At 40.0% G+C, this 20,174-nt stretch overlaps 1 protein-coding gene across 5 annotated transcripts in view; it reads right to left on the reverse strand.

The window, feature by feature from the left end:
- Positions 1-19,633, reverse strand: part of apc (adenomatous polyposis coli) — a 68,646-nt gene extending 49,013 nt beyond the window's left edge. The window contains exons 1-2 of one of the 5 annotated variants that reach the window (XM_002936411.5): positions 19,495-19,633; positions 3,894-4,011 (exon numbers count right to left, since the gene is read on the reverse strand). The gene's annotated coding sequence lies outside the window, so the exon portion shown is untranslated. Of the gene's footprint in view, positions 1-294; positions 398-3,893; positions 4,012-18,911; positions 19,014-19,494 lie in introns of those variants that run through there. The other 4 variants (XM_004910464.4, XM_004910465.4, XM_004910466.4 and 1 more) reach the window with 4 other exon arrangements.
- Between the last annotated feature and the right edge of the window lie 541 nt (positions 19,634-20,174).

Raw genomic sequence — 20,174 nt, forward strand, 5'->3', positions numbered from 1 at the left:
AACCCTTTGTTGCTACTGGCAGTACCGAACCCGGAGGCTTCCCACTATGCACACCCCGCTATAGGAAACGCTGCATTCCGTACATCTATTCTATGGTCTGGGGCTGCTCCGATGGATATAAGCAAATCATGGAAGGCGATGACTGCACCCTCATTATCTGTCAAGCAGCCCTCAGCTACACGGACAGGGAAAATAATGACAGCGCAGATATCCAACTAACTGCGCTACTACACTCCGCTCCCAGTCTCATTGCGCTTATAAAGAGCTGTATAGGGAATTCCGTAGCGCACCTACCCCATCAGCAGCAGCACCATGGCTCCGGAGCTCTCCATCCTGCCTCCTGAACGCAGCACAGCCGGCGCGCTCCCGGCGGTCACATGACGCTGTCACACACACCCAAATGCTCTAGCGCTGAAGGTGAGAAGGGGGCGGGGTAGCGGGAGCGCGCTCAGCCTCTCATTCTGCGCCCACAAAAAAATAGACTGGTTTTTGCCAGCCGCCAGTAATTTCCTGACAGAAAGCCACATTACACCCCGAATAATCAGTGAAAAGCCTGTCTGCTAATTAGGGACAGAATCAGGATTTATTCACTCACAAGGAGAAGGTTCGCTGACACTGGGCGACTTCCCCGCACACAATATCAACTGAGTGTGCGCCATGTCTGAGCCTAAGACTGACATGTTATGCTGAGCAATCAGTGCTGTCCAACTGGCGGCCCGTGGGCCAGATGTGTGCACCCCCCCCACCTGTCTAACAGCTGTGACTTCTTACCTTTGTATAAGCTTTAAATGGTATTAGTACTGAGATTAATTCAGGTTTAGACCATAGATTCAGGCTTTAATCCCCTGCATTGTTTGAACATGCAATCACCTTTACTTTTTACCCTTTTTAGTCCTTGTATTGTTCACACCTCAGGCTCAGACTGTAAGCCCCCACACTGTTCACACCTCCGATGTGTGCCATACTCTGCCCTATTCTGTCTATATGCCATACTCTGCCTGCCCTACGCTGCCTGTGGGTGCCATACTCTGCCTGCCCTACGCTGCCTGTGGGTGCCATACTCTGCCTGCCCTACGCTGCCTGTGGGTGCCATACTCTGCCTGCCCTACGCTGCCTGTGGGTGCCATACTCTGCCTGCCCTACGCTGCCTGTGGGTGCCATACTCTGCCTGCCCTACGCTGCCTGTGGGTGCCATACTCTGCCTGCCCTACGCTGCCTGTGTGTGCCATACTCTGCCTGCCCTATGCGGCCTGTGTGTGCCATACTCTGCCTGCCCTATGCGGCCTGTGTGTGCCATACGCTGCCCTCCCTACCCTGCCTGTGTGTGCCATACTCTGCCTGCCCTATGCTGCCTGTGTGTGCCATACTCTGCCTGCCCTATGCGGCCTGTGTGTGCCATACTCTGCCTGCCCTATGCGGCCTGTGTGTGCCATACGCTGCCCTCCCTACCCTGCCTGTGTGTGCCATACTCTGCCTGCCCTACGCTGCCTGTGTGTGCCATACTCTGCCTGCCCTATGCGGCCTGTGTGTGCCATACGCTGCCCTCCCTACCCTGCCTGTGTGTGCCATACTCTGCCTGCCCTATGCTGCCTGTGTGCCATACTCTGCCAGCCCTATGCAGCCTGTGTGTGCCATACTCTGCCTGCTCTACCCTGCCTGTGTGTGCCATACTCTGCCTGCCCTACGCTGCCTGTGTGTGCCATATTCTGCCTGCCCTATGCTGCCTTTGGGTGGTGAACCTGGCAGGGGTTTGTTCCGTGAGTTTGTTAGCATTCGGAAAGTCATTATATGGTCCCTAAGGTGTGTAATTATATGCTGGGGGTTGCTGTGCTATCCACAGGGGAGGAGGAGGCATATGGATTTAAGGGTGTGTCTTAATATGACATAATATAATTCTTTAAAAAATGAATGAAGGGTGATATCGCTACAGTAAACACAAACCATTTAGGTTTTTGCTGGGCTACCACCATTAATGTGGGCATGGTCTTAAAAGCTCTTGTGATAACATGGGGGTGGTTTGAAGTGGGTGCCATTTAAAAAGGGGGAGTGATCAAAACCGGCTTCTATTAAAAGCCCTCCACCATGTAGGCCAGAAAAATTCTTGCCCTCGGTACCACAGAAGTCGGATAGCACTGGTACATAAGATCCTCTCCTTTAGAAGATCAGAACCTGATTTGGCCAGAAACTAGCAGGGCCAAATCGTAAAGCTCCAAATGTTCAGCCCAAAGACCTACGATCAGAACAAAATGGGAGAAAAGACAGAATCAATGATTTTCAAGCCTGCACATGGGGCTGGAAAGGTAGTCAGGGGGGTTCCCTGTGTACCCAATAAAATGCCAACTTGTCAGCAGCATACATAGCCAACTTCAAGTGCACTCCAACTACTCATCCCTAGCAGCAATTCTCTTAACTGGAAACTGGGGATCACTCACCCTTCTATACAAAGACGCCAAATGTAAATTTACAGTTGAACTGGCCTAGCTTGACCAGACCAATATAACCCTCCATAAGATCCTGGGTTAATAAGCAATAGATCACAGCAGCCCAGCATTGCTTGAACACAGATTTCATCACCATTCTGATATTTCCCATTATTTAAATTTTTAAAGATAAGAAGAAACAAAATGTCAGCAGGACAATTTTAAAAGCTTATGGTGAAGAAAGTCACATATGCAAGCAATTTACACAAAGCAGTGGCAAATTAAAAAGTGGAATTACATTAAGAGGAAGATGATAAGGGAAGGGTAGATGTTAAAAAAAAAACATTCAGTTAAATGTATATTTGTGTAGTTCAAGAGGGAAGCAAGAAATGCGAAAGTTGTTTCCCCTCACCTGAGGTTTAGGCACATAGACCTTGAAATGTTGGGGGATTTCCTTACAAAATGTTAATTACAACAGGGACTTCCTGCTAAGAGATTCTCATTGTGTAAGTGTCTCAACCCATGAACCAGGGGTGTAATAATTCTCTTTGGGCTGTGCCGCTCCTTGCTTTTGATCTGGCCATACACCCCCCCAGCTTCTCCCACATGCTATCACTGCCCAGCCAATGCCTACACCATCCAAAAGCACTGGACCCGATTGGAATTATGGCCCCAGGCCACCACAGGCCTTATGGGGATCTGCCACTGAGCTGGATAAGTGCAAAGTCATGCAGGCTCTATGCGTCACCACAGACTCAAGAAACTGCAGTAATACTGCAAAGAAGATAATAAGGGAATTACTGCTAACGCTCATCACCTACTAGGTTAAGCCAGTTGTTGTTTTGCTAAAGGGAGACTTGCATTGGTCACTCATACAGCCTACTTGACTGGCTATTCAGGTACATCCAAGTGTCTTGGAAGCACCTGTATGTAATAAATGTGGGTGCACTATAAATTGCTAGGTAATGCAGTCATAGGTTTCAGGTCTTGCGTTTTTTGGCGGATATCGGCTACATGTGCCTGCACCCGAGTGTATTCAATGCTATCGGGTGCAGGCACAGGTAGGAGGATTTTTAAGGGTTTGTAATGTATTCTCGGCAAGCGGTTTTTGGGTTGCTGAAAATACGCAACATACGCTACATGTGTCATTACAAAACTTTTACGGTAAAAATTATAATCCACCTCTTGGGTAACACTGGATAAAGTAAAAGGAAGTCTTATCATTTTTCAACAAGTTTTACTTGTGTGAAACAGAAGCAAATCTAACAAAGTTCATAGCTCAACAGTTAACTCTGCAATTTTACATGTTATGGCTAGAGACTTTCTTTGAATAGAATCGTAATATATACAGAACAAAAAACAATATCAATTTTAGTATCATTGGTCAGTTTAAATAGAAACCCATTTTCGTGCTGTAAATAAGTTTTTCACTACAGATGTGCCTCTAAAGCAATGAAAAAGGGAGGAACTCACTGGAACAGTCTCTCTTTGTCTCTCTCTCCCCAATTTTTGAGCGAGTTGTTCATCCCACCGTGAGCCCCCAGACACAGCAGTTTGTTATCCAGCAGCAAAAAAATGCTTAACTAATGTACTGAAAAACATAAAACATGAAGAACATCATAATACAAGATATAATAAATAGGAATAAGTATAAACAGTAACACGGTATCTTTATTATAGTTCTTAAATAACAATGCAGGACAGAACAAAGTACACATTGTGAACGCCTCTAATGCAGAATAACACTTCAACAAGAAATGCAGAGGGACTAGTAGAGGTTGTGAGGGATGGCAATCAGCTTAGTTAAATGCTTCTAAAAAACAGTGGTATTTAAGGGCTATGACACACAGAGCAACTTGTAGGCAGCTACTTGTTGCGGCTACAAATTGCGATCTATAAAACTCATGTAGAGACAATTATTATTGTGTACTTTGTAGCTGTGACAAGTACCTGGCTAAAAGTAGCTCTTGTGTCACTGCCCTTAAACATGACTGTTTTCTTTTAAGTTTTTTAATAATAACAATTGATTCTCAATAAGAATCACTTCCATTGCTTTAATGAAAAAGTTGGATCTGTATTTGCTTGGGACCTGGGGTTTTCAAAAGAAGGGAACTATCCATATTTTGGATCTCCATGCCTTAAGCCTACAAAAATTATTTTGAACATTAAATAAACCCAATAGGACTATTTTGGCAGAAAAAGCAGAATCTTTAATCATTGGTAGTATCGCCTTATGAAACAAAGGGAAATACAAAATTTATGCTAATCTCTCAAATTCCAAAAAAGACATTTGAAAGCTAAGTCAAACACAAGCACTGTCAAACACTGGCCAACTTTGTATAGCATGACTTATTGGTCTGTGTATTTGGCCAAAACAATGGTCTGTCCAACCAATATCAGTTCCAGAAACTATTGGGCAGATCTAAAAATTACATTAAGAACCACGTTGGGCTGCTGATCTGCCCAATCTGGCTCACCACATGGTTTACCAAACTGGGGAGGGAACTTGCAGACCCTCAACCCCTCTCCCTACCCATCTCATTAAAGTTTGAAGTGGCCGATTGGAGAGGGGGAACTGCCATTCAGTAGAGCCCGCAATCCAGGCCCACTTTGTACCCTGGGCCCCCCATGAGGTCTGCTGTATAGAAGCTATGTCACTGCTTAACACTCAAGTGGCTCATTCTATGTAAGGCCAGGTGTAAATATCATTGACTCTCTAAGGCAAATTGCCACACCGTGCGTATGGCGTATATTTTCGGCAAGCCCAAAAAACGCTTGCCAAAAATATACGCCATACGCTCCTACCTGTGCCTGCACCCAAATGAATGGAATATGCTCAGGTGCAGGCACTTGTAGCCGAAATCCGCATAAAAACTTGAGAGAATGCAAAGTCTTGCGTTTACGGATTTCAGCTACATGTGCCTGAACCAAGCTTATTCCATTCATTTGGGTGCAGGCACAGGTAGGATTGTACGGCGCAAATTTTTGGCAAGTGTTTTTTGGCTTACCGAAAATATACATCATACACATGGTGTGGCATTAGCCTAAAAGCTATTAATGTTTGCACTGCTAACTGCAGCTGAATCAATATAAAAAGATCACCCCCTTGATTAAGTAAACATACCACTGTTTCATTGGTGACAATTAACAAAAGCTACAAGACCATATATTTCCAGTCTTTAACAAATACATTCTGCAGTGCAATATTATTAAGAAACTGTCATATGTTATAAGTTTACTCATTGAAAACAAAAGTTAGTTGAGCTTTTGATAGTATTAGTCCCATGTCTAGCTATAACTAAATAAAAGGCCTGAATATTATGTGGCTTAATATAAGCCAGAGGCGATTAGGCTCTCTGTAACAGGCGGGTATATACGGTATACAGAAATACTTTTTCATGCAAATGGTACGGAACACAAGCTGGTTACTTTAAGAATACAAGAGGCCTTTCTCTCTTTTCTCTTCTTTATTTTGCGTTGTGGCACCACTAACATATTTGGAAGTAGGCTTTGTAAAATCAGCCCAGTTCTCAAGCTCTACACAATGAAGATTGGACATTTAATTGGCTAGCTGTCACTTAAAACTACTTTGAAAAGCTTCCACTGCATGCTAATTCCCATAGTTTCTATGATAGGAAACTCTGGTATTTTACCTGAGCGGATGGTGCATAAAAACCACTACAATGGCTTACACTGCACAAAGCTAATACAAGAATATTAACTTGTAAAATACATAGATATATTCCAATAAGGCAGATCAGTTAGGATTTCCTCTGTTTGCAAAATTGTCATTACTTGTCAGTTTGATGATACAAGCTAAACTTCAGCACAGTTCATGTTATGCTGAGAATATGCAGACGTGACAGTCTGTACTTGTTGCTCCACTTGGTTATTTACATAGGGGGAGCATACAAACTAATCATACTTTCACTCTATAAATATGTAAAACCTTACTCATGAACATCATTTTTTTTTTTTTTTTTATTTTTTAAATATTACTATTTCAATTGAAGCACCTTGCTTTACCCTAAGAAATGATTGCTTTCTATTGTGTTTGTCAAGCAAAATAAACTTCACTTACACTATATACATTTTTTGAAACGTATTTCCTTCAGCACTGGAATTCACCATTGCAGAAAACAGGCAGGCTACATTTTGTGGACACTGTTATTAAGGCAAGCTGTGCACCCTGCCAAAATCTTGTGTATGTGCCAGTATGGGGGGACCTGATGCCCATATCCATGCACTGGCTACATAATTACATGATAAGGAGGGAGGGGGGATGAGAGGAGGGCAGTGACATCTAAGAAGTCCTGAATTGAAAGTGAAAGTAACTGACTGCCCCACCCCTATGCCTAAGGCATAGAGGCGGGGCAGGTAATATATGATTGACAGCTGGGACTTTTAAATGCTTATATAATAGGTATAGATGTGTTAATAAAAAAATGACTTTGGGTTACATGTTTAATTTGAAAAGGGTTTTTATTATACAGCTTTTTATGTCTGGGTGACAGGTCTGCTTTAAGTCAACAATACTGGGCTTGAAAAAATACCTAAGGCTTAATGTTTGCCAGTTGCCTATTTCCATATATGCCTTAACAAGAGAGACATGAATCCACAAAAGGATACTGGTAATAAATTAAGTTAATTATGCTTCAATGATACTCATGAGTTAGAGCTTGCATACATGGTTTTTATGAAAATCAAGGATTTTCTCATGCAAACATTACATTCCTACTTAGAAGTACAGTTTAACAGCCTAATCATCATGTATACACGTGAAGCTAACTAAAATGTACGTCATGTTTTCTGTCTCAAAAGCACTGCATGGGTATAGGGTAGAGTCATAACAAAAACTGTAAAAATAATTGGTTCGCTTATGTAACTAACAGTCCCCTGAAAAAGGCAAGGCATGTGGGTAAATTTGTGTACCCAGCATATTATAACATCCCAAAAATCTAAACGGTGGAGTATAGATTTACAAAGTACATACTTAATGACAGGTGATTGACTGGTTTGGTTCATAACGCAAGTCCAATGCTATGAGGCTGACCAAACAGTAGAAGATAGTTAAGCATTACAGCTTACTATATTGGTAATTAAACTTATGAAAGGAAAAAATGGATGCATACTATGGGAAACTTGTTCGGCAGTGGTGTTTGATAATATTCTTATATTTGTGTATCACCTTGTCTTCAACTATTTGTTAAGACTATAAAGTAAATGGACCTTGAAGTCACTCTCTGACCTATTAGTGTATACAGTAAATAATGTAAAAAAACACCCACTAAGCGAAAAAAATAGTACTAACACCCAAGACAAAACAGCTTGAGAAAAGCAAAAGGTCACCAATTAAGTACTGCACTACTAGTGTAAAACAAACTTGAAACATAACTTTTAATTAATATACCTCCTAATGAATGTAAATAAAAACAGAAAACATACAATGCTCTAGCAGCGCTGTAACCTGACTCTTGGGGGCTGATCAGTTAACAAACAACTGTTAATATTTCTACTTGGCCAAAAAAAAAAAAAACATGGTCGTGTTTTTTTTTTTTTTTACTCCATTATGTTTTTTTATGCTGCAATCACATTTTTTGGCCACAGATATACTGCAATTTTAAAGTGAAGACATGTACATTTGGAAAATATCTCTTCATCTTAAAGGGGAATTTATTATTATGTCCAATATTTATTGGACTAATAGAACTTAATAACAGATCATGGATTACTATGGTTTGCTAAACTATTATGGCTTTTTACATGCTGATCTTTACCTAATGGAAACCTGAATGTAAATGATGCATCATGATCAATTGGGAGACATGATTTTGCTTACCCCAAGGTTAACAATACATAACAGTAGACAGATCTTACTCAAGTCAATGGGAGACAATGGGATGGACTCAGAGTCACACAGGGGAAAAAAATCCTCATGTGCTATAGCCACAAAATTTATACTAAAGTGTGGTGAATCTAGGATTGAGCACCTCATGTGCAACACATAGCAAATTATCAATTGATGTGTGTGTAAGGGTGATGTTTAAAGGGTCAGTAACAGCAAGAAATGAAAATACCCTGAACGTATTTACATTTAAAAAGGGACCCAAATCCAAAAACTTAACTGATGTAAACTTACTCTTCTCTGAAAAATCAAAGGAGGGTAATGGCATATGGTGTGTTTTGCCCACATTTATTTTTCCTCCAGCTCAGGCAACAAAACGTCTGGTGTCAGTGTGAATCACTGCCAGTAAAACATTTTAATTGTGTAACTGCCAGAAAATTCAGGAGTAGGCAATTTCTATGTGCCATTGAACTAAAGCACGCTTAAGCACTATAAATACCTCAGAAACCACAAAAAATAGAAAATAAATGTGAAATGCAAAAGTGCTCAGAGTATATTTACATCAATTCATTTTATTATTTACTCAAACTTCACTTACAGTATAGGCTCCATATACAGAGATCATTATAGTTTATTTGAAAAAGGCTGTAGTTTTGGGGGGTTGTTTATAATTTATTTTTTATATTGATTTTAGACAGGTAAGCCAGAAAATCAAATAAGGTGCATAAGTTGTACTTTAAGGAGCGGAAGTTGAAATTATATTCATCTTCCTCTTGTGTGGGTTTGTTTGGACAACAGATCAAACAGGGCTTCTACTTCAAAGAACACATGTAACCCTATGTAACCACAGGGGAGTGGAGAATGTACTCTACACCTTTGCTCTCATTCTAGACACGCTGGGTGTATCATTTAAATAACAGGTATGGGATCCATTATCTAGAAATCTGTTATCCAGAAGCCTCCGAATTAGACTCCATTTTAAGCAAATAAATCAGATTTTGAAAAATGATTACCAGTACTCAGTACTAGTATGCTATAGAATGGCCAATTCTAAGCAACTTTTCAAATGGTCTTTGTTATTCATTCCTTATAGTTCAATTATTTGCCCTCTTCTTCTTGCTCTTTGTACCTTTCAAATGGGGGGGAGGGGGGGTCACTAACCCCAAAAGCCAAAAACTATTGCTCTGTGGGCTACAGTTTCATGGTTATTGTTACTTTTTATAACTTATATTTCTATTTAGGTCCTCTCCTATTCATATATCAGTCTCTCATTCAAAACACTCCCTGGTTGATAAGGTAATTTGGACCCTAGAAATCAGATAGCTGTTGAAACTCTGAACAGGCGAGTTGCTGAACAAAAATTTAAATTAAAAAAAAAACAAATAAAAAATAAAGACGAAATGCATATTGCCATACTAAAAGTTAACTCAAAAGTGAACAACCACTTTAAGGTATGGAGATCCACAGTACAGAAGGACCCCATATCTGAAAACCCCCAGGACCCATACCTGTATCAATACTGCACAATATTACCTCTATTGCTCTCCTATGGCCGAAATGCTGGGATTTTTGTGCACGGATTTATAACACCAAATCATTTCAGCTCACTGATCAACTCATTGCGTGCAAGGAGATAAAAAGAAGGAAACAGTGCTGGGAATAACCAAGCACAGATATGGTCTTTTCACATCTTTTTCATTTGAAGCTGAAATGCCTTAATTGATGTGTAACATGGTTTACAGAAGTGTAGCACAGTACAGAATGCTAAACAAACAAAGCAACTCATAACACTAAAAAGCAATTTATCAAGGGCAAATCTAGAAAACTATTAAGATAAACACAAGGAATAATTAGCAAATGACTCATTCTGGCAAACCCCCTACCCCCCTTTCAATTGATATATTGCAAAAATTTGCACTTTTGGAACACGGAAAACAGGAAATGTACAGTGACTAAAAAACAATTTTCCGGTCACCTACCTAAAGTGCATACATGCCTAAGGGCCCAGTACTGTGGAACTGTGGTTGGGGTGGAGCAGGGGAACAACCCAGAGCCAAAGGAAGAATTAATCTGCCCTTGAACATATACATTTAATATACAGACTCTTCTACTGTGCAGCGCAAAATATCTGTTCATTTTTGTGGGGGTTTTTTTTTTTTCAAATGTAAAAAAAATGTGGAGCACAAATCTAACTGTTTCAAGAAAACAAATACATTTAGTTTTGTTTATTGTAACTGCCTTCTATTAACTAGAAACACCAAATATGTAACTATATTTGTAAGCACAATTAGGGGATGAGAACTATGCCAATTCGCAAACATTCTAATTCTTTGCTTTTTATGGATATACTTTTCCACAGATATTTTGTCATCTGTGCTGGAGGAAATTAAAGTATAAGTAAACATTTTATTTTAAAATCCCTAAAAAGACTCTAAACAGCCCCTCTCTTCTGATTTAAGTCTAATGTTTTTTTCTAAGATGGAAGCTGAAACATGCAGAAATCAGTCACTTCCTTATGCGGTGTGAAACCCCACCCCTTTAGTATACTGAATATTCCTTCTCCTTTGAATAGGAAGCTTGTCAAAGAGCAGTCTATTGCGCATGCTTGCTGCCTCCTGTTCCAATGGAAATCAATCAGCCATGTGTAGTAGACAGCTCTTTGACCAGCCTTCTATTCTAAGAAGGAAGGCTCTGTATACTACAGAGAGCGGAGCTTTACGCTAGATAAGGAAGTAACTGATTTCTGCAACATGTTTAAGCTTCATCCCTTGAAAGGACATCACACTTAAGGGGTATATTTATCATGCTATGTAAAAAGTGGAGTAAAACAGTACCAGTAATGTTGCCTAGGGCAACCAATCAGCAATTAGATTTCAACAGTTAGAAAACCAAAGCAAAGCATCTGATTGGCTGCTGAGAGCAACATCACCGTTAATGTTTTACTCCCCTTTTTACACAGCATGATAAACACCCCACAAAATGACATTTAGGGGTATAATAGTTTTAGGGATTTTAAAATAAAAAGACTTACTTATCCTTTAACCGTGACCAACAAATGTCTTGTGTGCCTTTACACTCAAAGGACAGGAACATCTGTAATAATTTACACAAAAGGTGGTAATAAAGGTTTCTAAAATAGAATACAATTCACAGTCAATTATAGCACAGCACCCCACAACCACTTATGGCGAGAAGTACATCAAAATGACAGCATTAATGTCTAGCAAAAGATAAAAGAAATGATAAAAAGAACAAGAGAGCAAACAAACGGTCAGACAAAAAAAAAAAAAAAACAAAACATATAAAATGCCCAACAGTCATTAGTACAAAGGCGGCAACAGAATTTACAGGTGCACAATGGTCAAGACAATAAGAAGAAACAAGCAAAAGAACAGACAGGACAGTGTAACAGGTAGGTCAGACAGCCACTGATGTTTTCAGATATTAGACCCCATACCTCTGCCATATTAATTGCTGGACAAATATGAAGAGTTTTTTTTTTAAAGCTAATTATAAAAGGCAGCATATCAGTAGTAAATTATTTTTTAATAGACTGTGTAATCTCAAACATCACTATTAATGATGCCTGGGCCAGCCTGAAACCCACAGGAACCACAGGTTTATTAGGGGGAAGGGTAGGTTAAAGCTGAAAAATGGGCAACTACCCATGACCAGCCTAGGACGAGGTTAAGAAGTTAGGGTGGATGCAGGACAAAACATTTCCAACCCACGTATAACAAAACTAGATCAGCTGAACAGTTAATCTTATTTAAAAAAAAAAAAAAAAAAAAAAGGCCATGCTGTATTCTCAAAACAATATTGGGAAATATATATATTGTTTAAGGTGTACACCATGTTATGAAGTGATTGCTACAACTTTAAAAATAGCATGCCATTCCTATCAGTAAAAAAATAATATTTGTTAAAACAATGCAGCATCCTTTTATGTCATCAAGCATATGCTTAACATTTACAAAGACTAAGTAGCCTAATATGATGAAAATGTGTTTTTCTCCAAGTCTGTTAAAATTAGAGCTGGGCGGTATGACCAAAAATTTATATCACGGTATTTTTCAAAATTATATCGGTGTCACGGTATTTGACGGTATTTTTTTTTTCCATGCATGATTAGGTGTTAACCCCATTTCCTAATAAATTAGAGAATAATTACGGCAGTATTGAAAATCAGAGTCAGGCAAGCGAAGGATCGGCGACAGAAATTGGCCAGATCTCGATCGGCCAGGTTAGAAAATCTGGTCGGATCGGGGACCGCATCGGCTCGTTGGTGCGGTCCCCGATCCGACTGCCCCATTGCCGCCCACATAATCCGATCGTCTGGCCCCAGGGCCAAACGATCGGATTATTATTTTTTTTACCTAAATGGTCCCCGATATCGCCCACCCGTAGGTGGGGATATCGGGGGAAGATCCGCTCGCTTGGCGACATCGCCAAGCGAGCGGATCTGCTTGTGTATGGCCACCTTAAAGCAACTGGACTTGCTGAGCAATCCTGAAATCTTTTCACCACTCATCAGAGCTAAAGAAGCCTCTCAGCTGAGTGGTAAAACATTTTCAAGATTAGTCAGTCCACTTGCTTTAGACTCCTACATACTAGCATACCATGACCTCGATTATTGGGCTTCCCATATGGTTTTGTGAAAATTAGATCACATAAATAACAAAACTATTATTTAATGGCAAATACAATATGTACTGTTGTTGCATTAGCAGCTGCTTTTATTCTACTATCAGTTACCCTTTTACACATGCTGTATGAGTTACATCAGTGCTGTCCAACTTCTGTTGTACCGAGGGCCGGAATTTTTCCGTCCTACGTGGTGGAGGGCCGATAATGGAAGCCAGTTTTGACCACTCCCCTTTTTGAAACCGTACCCACTTGAAACCACACCCATGTTATCACATGACCATACCCATATTAATGGTTGTAGTACAGCAAAAACCTGCCATACTCTGCCTGCCCTACCCTGCCTTTGTGTGTGCCATACTCTGCCTGCCCTACCCTGCCTTTGTGTGTGCTATACTCTGCCTGCGCTACCCTGCCTTTGTGTGTGCTATACTCTGCCTTCCCTACCCTGCCTGTGTGTGCCATACTATGCCTGCCCTACCCTGCCTGCGTGCCATACTTTCACTGTGTGTGCCATTCTTGGCTGGTTTGTGCCATACTTGGCCTGTGTGTGCCATACTCTGCCTGCCCTACCCTGCCTGTGTGTGCCATACTCTGCCTTCCCTACCCTGCCTGCGTGTGCCATACTTTCACTGTGTGTGCCATTCTTGGCTGGTTTGTGCCAAACTTGGCCTGTGTGTGCCATACTCTGCTTGCCTTACTCTGCCTGTGTGTGCCATACTCTGCCTTCCCTACCTTGCCTGTGTGTGCCATTCTTGGCTGGTTTGTGCCAAACTTGGCCTGTGTGTGCCATACTCTGCCTGCCCTACTCTGCCTGTGTGTGCCATACTCTGCCTTCCATACCCTGCCTGTGTGTGCCATACTCTGCTTGCCCTATGCTGCCTGTGTGTATGGCACACACAGGCAGCCTACAGTGACACAATGCTGGCACTGCTCCTACAGTCTGCACAATAACTATATATTAAAAAACTTTTTAATTGCAGTACCACCTCAGTATATGTTCTTTTTGTAGTGTGCAGGGATTATTTGTGGGTTTCTACTGCTCCTGAGGTGTGAACAGGGGAACAATGGGGGTGATTACAGCCTGATCCTGAGGTGTGAACACTGCAGGGGGTGAACAATGCAGAGTTTAAAAGGTGTGAACAGTACAGGGGATTACATATTTAAACAATACAGCCTGATTACAGCCTGCATCTGAGGTGAGAACCATGCAGGGGGGGGGGGGGCAGTTAATCACAGTACTGATACCATTTAAAGCTTACACAAGAGTAAGCCATCAAAGCAGCCAGACAGGTGGGAGGCCACACAGAGGGGGGCCAGGGGCCGCGGGCCGCCAGTTGGACAGCACTGAGTTACATAGTTACATTCAATGTTTACTAAACAAGTCCAGTTGCTTCAAATTTATTTATACTAGATATACCATGACCTGGATGAATGAAAATCTTCATAGACATAGTTACATAGGGTTGAAAAAAGACCAGTGTCCATCAAGTTCAACCCATCCAAGTAAACCCAGCACACCTAACCCACACCTACCATCTATACACTCACATACATAAACTATAAATACAACCACTAGTACTAACTGTAGATATTAGTATCACAATAGCCTTGGATATTCTGATTGTTCAAGAACTCATCCAGGCCCCTCTTAAAGGCATTAACAGAATCTGCCATTACCACATCTCTAGGAAGGGCATTCCACAACCTCACTGCCCTCACCATGAAAGTGTCAGTCACTTTATAGCAAAGGTTACCAACGGAAGCCACAATGCTCCAATACATTCCTTAAAACCCAGCCTGAAGGCCAGCAAACTACTGAAAACTAAAGATTTATTCAACACTTTTTAGGCAAATGAAACACATTATTATAGTGACAGCGCACCTTTGAAAAAAAACAGATATTTCTGCATATCCCTGTACAATTCCTTATCTCCCCAGTCAGGAGGGTTGTAAAGCAATAACAGCTTGTGAATCAGATAGGAATTACTGGATTATTACAGATAATCACTTACGCTTTTTAAAAAAAATTACAATAAAGGCATTGGCACAAAGCTGCAAAATGTTTAAATGGCCCCATGTGACACCGCCTGGTTTCAAACAATCTCAACAATCTCATAAGAGCATCACAGTACCTTTAATCAAATCAACAACTAAGCCCTATTGGACCAAGCTGGAAAATATACAGGTATGGGACCCGTTATCCAGAATCCTCGGGACCTGGTGTTTTTCAGATAAGGGGTCTTTCTGTAATTCGGATCTCCTACCTTAAGTCTGCTAATAAAATTATTTAAACAGTAATTAAACCCAGTAGGATTGTTTTGGCTCCAATAAGGATTAATTATATTTTAGTTGGGATCAAGTACAAGCTACTGTCTTATTATCAGAGTGAAAAAGAACATCATTTTAAAAAATGTGATTATTTAATTAAAATGGAGTCTATGGCAGATGGCCCATTCTGAACTTTCTGGATAATGGGTTTCTGGATAAGGGGTCCGATACCTGTACAGGTATGGGATCCATTATCCAGAATGCTTGGGACCTAGGGTTTTCCAGATAAAAGGGTCTTTCTGTTATTCAGATCTCCTACCTTAAAGTGGACCTGTTACCCAGACATAAAAAGCTGTATAATAAAAACCCTTTTCAAATTAAACATGAAACCCAAAATAATTTTTTTATTACCACATCCATACCCATTATACAGGCAATTAAAAATCCCAGCTGTCAATCATATATTGCTTTCCCCACCTCTATGCCTTAGGCATAGAGGTGGGGCAGACAGTTACTTTCACTTTCAATTCAGAACTTCTTAGATGTGGCTGCCCTCCTCACATTCCCCCTCCCTCCGCACCATGTAATTATGTAACCAGTGCATCGACATGGGCCTCAGGTCCCCCCATACTGGCACAGAAACAAGATTTTGGCAGGATGCAATGCCTGCTTTGATAACAGTGTCCACAAAATGGCCCCTGCCTGCTTGTTGCAAATTCCAAGGCTGAAGAAAATAAGATTAAAATAATTTATATAGTGTAAGTAAAGTTTATTTTGCTTGCCAAACACAATAGAAAACAATTTGAAATTATTTCTTAAGGTGACAGTTCCGTTTTAAGTCTATTAAAAAAAATATTTAAACAGTAATTAAACCCAATAGCATTGTTTTGGCTCCAATAAGGATTAATTATATCTTTGTTGGGATCAAGCACAAGGTATTGCTTTATTATAACAGAGAAAAAGGGAATCATTTTTAAAAATGTGAATTATTTGATTAAAATGGAGTCTATGGGAGATGACCTTTCCGTATTTTGGAACGTTCTGAATAATGGGTTTCCGGATAAGGGGTCCGATACCTGTACTAATACAAGGTAAAATTTATCACAGGGAAATTCTGCCATTTGCTGATGTTAGCAGAGATAAGAACAAGGTACCTCTTGCAGCAAAATCAGATCGCATCTTGCCATTCCCACTGTTTAGTAAAATAAAAAATAACCAGTTTAATGGAATTTCTTTCCTGTATTAGGCAGAAGCAGCTGGCTAAACTCATGACCAACTGCCAGTGCAAGAGGGGTTTTTATGACTCTGTAGCAGGAATGCCAAACTGTCAGTAATCAAGTTCTTATGACCTACAAGTCCCCATGGCTCGCTGACAATGGAGGAAGTTGTTAACATCTGGAAGGACAGACGTTCGCACAGTTGGTCTTGTAAGGTAATTTGGTATAGCATGTGTGTACTCTATCACTGCCACAAAATAAATATAAATTTGAAAGCACTTATACACAAAAGAGCATTTAAAATTTAAATTAAAGCTCTACTTATGCATCATTCTTATAGGAACCCTGAGTTACCAGCTGTTAAAAAGAAAAAGTGGACATTTTTTATGTTAGATTTGTGCCACACTTTTTTTTTTTTTAAGATGTGACAGAAGAAAAATGCTTTAAATAAGAAGAAAATAATTAATTCAAACTAGATTCAGTGCAAAGAATGAACCCACATTTATTCTTGTCTAACTGAAGGACAACACTCTCATTGGCAGCTCTGTCATCCCAAAAAAGGCTGTATTTATGACAAAAAAAATTTGCAAAACAATTCACTTATTTTGTGTATGCTACCCAATGGCCTATATGTCTGTGTATGTAGATTTTCTGCCTGTTTCTCTTCTTCTTAAAGGAACAGTCAAACCAAAAATGGAAGTGCTTTAAAGTAATATATAATGTACTTTTTTTCCCTGCACTGGAAAAATGTTGTGTGTTTGCTTTAGAAAGAGTGCTAGGCAGCAGCTCTTTGCCCTGCACAACTTTTACCAGTGCAGTGCAAAAGTGCATTATATTTTAATTACATTTATACTTTTTTTTGTTGAAGTTTTAACCAGCTTAAAAGGTAGAATCACCATAAATTGTGCTCATGCAAAGTCAGTTTTTAACCCTAAACAAAAACCAATTTAGTTCTCCTTTGTGGATCCTTGCCATACAGATTTTTATTTTTTTTCTGGACCTTCTGCATAATGAATCAGTGTCCTTGTCTCTCAAAACTGTCTCTCAAACTGCCAAGTGTTTGTCAAACAATAGTTTTGCTAGTGGCCCAAAAAAATTTAAAAAGTCCAACACATGGGTACAGTGAGCACCGCTGCTTCTGAAATACATACTCCATGTATAAATGTACCGTAGTCAAAGAAACTAGATTGTAAACAAAGTCTGGCTACTCCAGATTCCACATTCATTACCCTGATTGCTGCAGTCTGTGGAAATGCTGCTTCACTATACATGAAATAGCTGGGCTGTTCTTTGTCAAAAATTAAAGGGATGCAAATCACATGATAACCTTTGCTATGCACTTACAAATGAGATAAACAGGGTAAAAAGAAACAATATATAAATATAAATTGTGTACCGATCACCATTCATAACATATTTAAAAAAGTGTGTTCTATAAGAAGTAGTCATCCAAGTATCAAAATACATCAAGAAAATCCCATCCTTCTCCTTGACTGCACTGTTTCCTGAGGAAGTAACAATTCAATAAGCTAGTAAGGAAAAGAAGAACAATGCAGAGGAACAACTTCATGGAAAATATTCTATTTATATTCTCGGTATCTTTCATTTTTTTTTTACTATAAACAAGGGAGCAGGAGGCTAGCTTTAACTATAAGCACAAAATATAAGCAAATGCTGCCTAGTTGGTAGCCTCCACTGATGCCTTGTACATAGACAATCATACAAGTGCAATATTTATAATGTTTTGAGTCTAGTAATGTCCTTATTCCCCAACATACATATAACTGCACTACAAAAAAAGTTATAATGCCAATGGTTTGTTTGTTTTATACTGCAAAGTATAACGTCATAACTATGTTAAACCCAGTTAAAAACATCCTATAGTTTCCCTTAAGGTGCTTATTTCTAGGTTTGCAACTACTACCCTGAATAATGATACAAATCACAGCTTAAACATATACAGTCTATTTTCAGCTTCAACAGAAATCTGTTCTGAATACAAACATCCATTTTGCTGAATGGAAAGTAATAACTTCTTGTGCTGGCTTAAATGCCCAAACATACATGGAAAAACAACATTCCCACTGTGTCTGTATTACCTACTCCAATGAGCAATACGCTTTGACAAAAACTATTGGGATCTATGGCAGGTGAAAGTAAAAGAGATAAAGCTCTCCGTGTCTTCAATACCTAGAGAGCTATGGAGTATTCACTCAGAACTAATTACAAAAAATATGCCAATGTAGTCAGTCATCAAAGTGAAAAAGCCCCATGGTGTATAGCCATAATTGGACAATGGACAACTTTTTTGGATTTTAATCCTAAACCACACACAGGATATCTTTCTAACAGCATCACACAGTATAAGAGTTGACAGTCCACAGTATATTATTTGGCAATACAGCACATGCTGTAATGTCTTATCAAATCATGTATGAACTTGAAAGAATTCTGGGAGTTGTAGTTCATATAACAAAGGTTAACATTCCTTCACTCATCCCTTGTGTCACCTACCTATTTACAGGTACTCAATCCATTTGCCTATTCTGTCTCTCTATCCAGGTACCCAGCATCCCACTATCTCTTCTACAGTCCATTACCCTGCCTACAAAGCAATTACTTGGGGGTCTTATTTACATTGCCCAATCCTGGGCAGCAAGCCTGTGAAACCAATCAGCGATTAGCTTTGTCCATCCAGGTGCAGCAAAATAATGAAAGCTAAAATCTAATTGGCAGCCATTTGATACCGCCCAGTATGCACCCTTATATCAAGCATAGTTGGGTCATTTGCCCAATGCTCAGTCCTTGAGAAACGGATACTACATGAGACCAGCTTAGCTCAGTTATAAGTCACTTACTACCAGCTTGTTACACGTCAATAATCCATTTGGTAAAGTTGCCCCGGTCAGTATTATCCCTATTTTCCATGCTTTGTCTGCCTCTCACCAATCTCCAAGACTCTACCTTCCATGCAAATATGTAGAATAAGCTTTAGCGTTTAAAGAAACCAAGTCCTGCTCAACATATGAACTAGAGGAATTTGTGTTACTTCTAATGGAGAAACTGACAACCCGACATTTCGCCAAAGTTCACTCACCTCCTTCTGTTACTATTGGTCTTACTGTGGGACTCGCTACTGCTGCACTGATGCCGCCATCTTCCCTGGACGGCACAAAAGTATATCAATGCGCATGTGCGGAGAGCATAGCTTCGGTGCCTCCCACAACTCAGCGTCATTGAAAGAGCCTGTCACTCAGGGCCATATTATACCGCCCAATCTTATAGTCCCGCCCCTCCCCGGCACTGAATTATTGCTGAATAGCTGTTCGTGATGTATCTGCTAATATTTTAAGTGGCAGGCAGTATATTGCAGATTCGGGCAACTGCTGGTAGATTCTTGGATCTGTAACACAACAATAGCAGGAGTGCTACATTTAAATTTGACAAACACCGGTGCCAAATTAAGAAAATTCAGTAACCAATATGAACAAATCAGGGACATGCTGCTAAAAGTTAGGAAAAGAAAAAAAAAGAACTGATCGGTTCCATGGATATTGCACTGAGGCAATGTATTATTATTAATAAGTGCCAATGTATTTGACAGCAGTGTAAAATACAAGGGTGTACTCTAACACATAGGGGCAGATTGATCAAACTGTGAATTCAGAGCTTAATACATAAAAACTCACCCATGTTCTATTCATTCCTATGGGATTTTTAAAGTGTATTTATCAATGGGTGAAAGTTAGAGCTCACCATTTGATAAATCCGCTTCTA

The sequence above is a fragment of the Xenopus tropicalis genome, chromosome 1 (assembly GCF_000004195.4).
Source record: "Xenopus tropicalis strain Nigerian chromosome 1, UCB_Xtro_10.0, whole genome shotgun sequence".
NCBI lineage: Eukaryota > Metazoa > Chordata > Amphibia > Anura > Pipidae > Xenopus > Xenopus tropicalis.